The 3,801-nt window shown below is 47.2% G+C and overlaps 1 protein-coding gene across 1 annotated transcript in view; it reads right to left on the bottom strand.

Annotated features, from left to right (window-relative positions):
• Positions 1–3,801, bottom strand: part of DIAPH2 (diaphanous related formin 2) — a 909,560-nt gene that overhangs the window by 603,570 nt on the left and 302,189 nt on the right. The gene's annotated exons all lie outside the window — the stretch shown is intronic.

Raw genomic sequence — 3,801 nt, 5'->3', positions numbered from 1 at the left:
GGGGGGAGGGGGGTCTTGCGGGAAAGACTAAAAAATGGAAACCTAAATAAAACTCAGTTATTAATAAAAAACTGGATGCTGTTCATCAGTAAGTACAGAAGAAAAATAATAACCCGTATTGCCCGTCTGCTATGTGCCGATAGTTATTCGGCTCTGAAATGTTTTTTACGAGCTCCTGTTACAAGTCTCAGATAGCGGCCTGAGCGTATTTGCGAGTCCGCGGCTCCACGATGTCCAGCGCCGGGGCTCATTAAACGCTAATGCATTCAGGATGATTGTAATGTGATTTGCAAAAACAGCTTTCTGATTGTTCACAAGTTCTTTTACGGCTTAAGTTACAACTAAGAAACTTGATTGCCGGGGGGGTGGGGGAGGGATCGCAACGGCTCGTGAGCTTCACTTGTTTCTTAATCGTGTTGCTTCCTGCAAGAGGGTGAGAGAAGCCAGAGAGTGGAAACTAGTGATTGTAGGAAATGGAAGTTGGCGTTGAAAACTGAACTCTGGGATAAGAAGATTTTGTCCTCATACAAGAGTCAATGGAATCTTGGTGAGCTTGTGCATTGCTTCCAGATCTGTGTAGTGAACCAGTGTGAGACTTGGAGCTTCCTCTAATAAAGACCAGTCAGTGCTGCTCTCTCTCCTTGTGCAGGGTGACTGGTCTAGTCTCCTCCCCCTCCTGCAATAAAGACTGCTCACTGCTGCTCTCTCCTTGTGCAGGGTGACTGGTCTCGTCTCCGCCCCCTCCTGTAATAAAGACCGCTCACTGCTACTCTCTCTCCTTCTGCAGGGTGACTGGTCTCGTCTCCACTCCGTCCTGTAATAAAGACAAATCACTGCTGCTCTCTCTCCTTGTGCAGGGTGACCGGTCTCGTCTCCGCCCCCTCCTGTAATAAAGACCGCTCACTGCTACTCTCTCTCCTTCTGCAGGGTGACTGGTCTTGTCTCCGCCCCCTCCTGCCCTCTCTCCTTGTGCAGGGTGACTGGTCTTGTCTCCGCCCCCTCCTGTAATAAAGACCGGTCACTGCTGCCCTCTCTCCTTGTGCAGGGTGACTAGTCTTGTCTCCGCCTCCTCCTGTAATAAAGACCGTTCACTGCTGCCCTCTCTCCTTGTGTAGGGTGAATGGTCTCGTCTCTTTCCCCTCCAGCAGTTTTCTGCAGGCAGAATGTAGTGGGCAGGGCCTGCTGGGCCCCTCCCACAGCCCTGTTCTCTGCACAAGCTATGTGCAGCTCAGTGATGATGTCACTGCTACCTTTACATGGTAATTTCTAGGTCTACAACGGCATTTGGTGCAAACAAAGTGGATTTCGTGGCTATAGAGGAACATATTCAAGTTCAGCTTGAAGGAGCTGAAGCAGCTTGAAGGTCCTAAAAAGCCACGGTCATCATAGCAATACCTTTATTAAGTAAATATGGACTTGTGCATGACCCTAAATATTCAAGATTGAATATTCAGATGTCATTAGATACATTATTACCAGCGTACATGCCACAAGTATAGTTATGTTTTAGTCTACCATTTCCAGTACGTACTACCGCTCACAGAGAACACAGTACTTTCCCTGACAATGCATTCATCTGATTTTGTCCCCAGAAGGACGACATCATCTTTGCTCAGCCATCATGCGGGGTCACTATCTACTTACTGGACTGAGATGCAGGCCCAGGAATCATGTAAACCCTGTGTCTGTGCAGTTCTCGGCTGTATTAATAAATAACACAAATCAGCCCCTGCATGCAGCCTCCCACCTTGTAATTGGATACAAAGTTACAGTCTGATCACTGCGGAAGAGGTGACTTCCTCTTGACTGCAGCAGGAGTTCATTAGTTTTCATCCATCGGTTTTATATTTAAACATTTTTAAATTGATACGGTTTAGTTTCACTTTTTATAGAGAAGGTTTGTTCTACAAAAAAAACATTTGATACAGGGTTCAATCATATCTTGTGATTCCCAAAGTAGAGCAGAGCCGGATTTCGATAGAGAGAGAGCAGAAAGAGCCGTTTGCCTCCAGACTCTCCGTTTGATTAAGGCTTTAGTTTTTTAAGCTATTGCATCTGATCCCTACTGCTCCAATCAGGAGGGGATCCATGCAGTGGCGTCACAACGGGGGGTGGGTGGCCCGCACCCGGGTGCCACCATTGCAGGGGTGACCGTCAGTCATTTTGTGAAAAGTCGGGCACTCGGCCACCCCATCCCGCCGGGTGAACGGCCATGGTGTCAACCCATCCCGCCGGGTGAAGATGGATGCTGGCAGGCATCAATAAGGCGACCGCGCATGCGCGATGATGTCACAGCATCACCCAGTCTCTGCTCCAGGTGACACCCACCCTCGGGACGACCCTGGATCCCTGTACTAATTCACTCCTGATCAGCCTATGTGAAAGGGCCCCAATGGTCCCATCTAAACTAAGCAGGAAAGTGAAGGGAGAAACAGTGAATCTCTGCTCTGGCTAATTTATTTAGCTGGGTAATTCTGAAGATTAGGTTCCTCCCTCAAATCTCCTCCGAAAAATGCAGGAAGAGGAGACTAGAGCTCCATCTGCTGGCATGAAAGGGGTAGTAGAGTATTGTACCACATTAGACATCAATTAATGCAGAGCGTTTGGAGTTTAAGTTATACCCTTTATTATCTAGCTTAATTTATTAAAGATGCAAGTTTTCAGGATATCTTGGATCCCTTCTTTAGGCTTATATACAGATTGCATAAAGTGTCAGAGACCTGCTGCTTCCGCGCATGCGCCAAGTCCGGGTTCCCGTACTACACTTGCGCGCGCCACGGATTGGGCGTGGAAAAACGCGCCAAATGGCGCACAGGATATTTTCAGCTCTCCAGATATTTTCCTCCCTATTTAAACTCAGACTCCACACCAACTCATTGCTGGATTGTCTCTTCAACCGCCCTGACGTCTCCTGTTCCTTGTTACAGGACCTTTGATTATTGACCCGGATTGACTTTGACCTTGTTTGCCTGCAGCCTGCCCTTGACCTCGGAACGTTTGACCATTCTTGTTTGCCTATACCCTTGACTTCGGATTGCTTCACTGCACTGCCTATGCCTTCTCCTTTTGTACCTGCTCTGCCTGCTCGGTGTGACCTCGGCCTGTCGACCTCGGGATTTCCACAACCCTGATGCAGAACCAGATATTGGCTTCCACTGTGATCCCATCTCTGGCACTCCTGCCACTCATTGTCCATAAGGACTCTGTCCCCAATACCAGAGTCCCTAGGACACGAGGTGCAAGGGAAGCCTCCTCCCACATCCAGTCTCCACACAGGTACGCGATATAAAGCCTGCAAAATAGATCTAAGGCATCCTGAAAGCTTGCACTTTTTCTAACTTAAGTAAGACAATAAAGGGTATCGCTTAAACTCCAAACTTTTCTGGCTTGAAAGGAAAATACAGAATATTGATGTGCAATATTCTATATTTTTTATATACCAGACTATTGTAGATGATCAATGATGTTCATTTTAATATAGTTAATAAAAAGACGCAACAAACCAATAAAACATTACAATCTTCCAGTTTTAAACCGAATGTTCATATTCTTGCGTAACTTAAGCGACAACTGGCTCTACTTATGGGACACAAAACGCGCAACAAACTTCCTGCACACGGGTGTCGACACATTACTATCACTGACTATTTACTGTAACTTGGGGAAGCTACCCAAGGGTTCAGTCTATCTCCAGAGATCTCGCACAGAACCCACAGGTGTCTGTGGGTTTGCCACCATGCACACGTGCTAAATTATCTTGCAGCCACAAGGCCCTGCAAAGTGCCCCTATCTGGACTATCT

Source organism: Nanorana parkeri, unplaced genomic scaffold (assembly GCF_000935625.1).
Source record: "Nanorana parkeri isolate BGI_ZX_2015 unplaced genomic scaffold, ASM93562v1 scaffold62, whole genome shotgun sequence".
Lineage (NCBI taxonomy): Eukaryota > Metazoa > Chordata > Amphibia > Anura > Dicroglossidae > Nanorana > Nanorana parkeri.
Note: the sequence above shows the minus strand (reverse complement) of the source record. Positions and strands in the feature narration are given on the sequence as shown.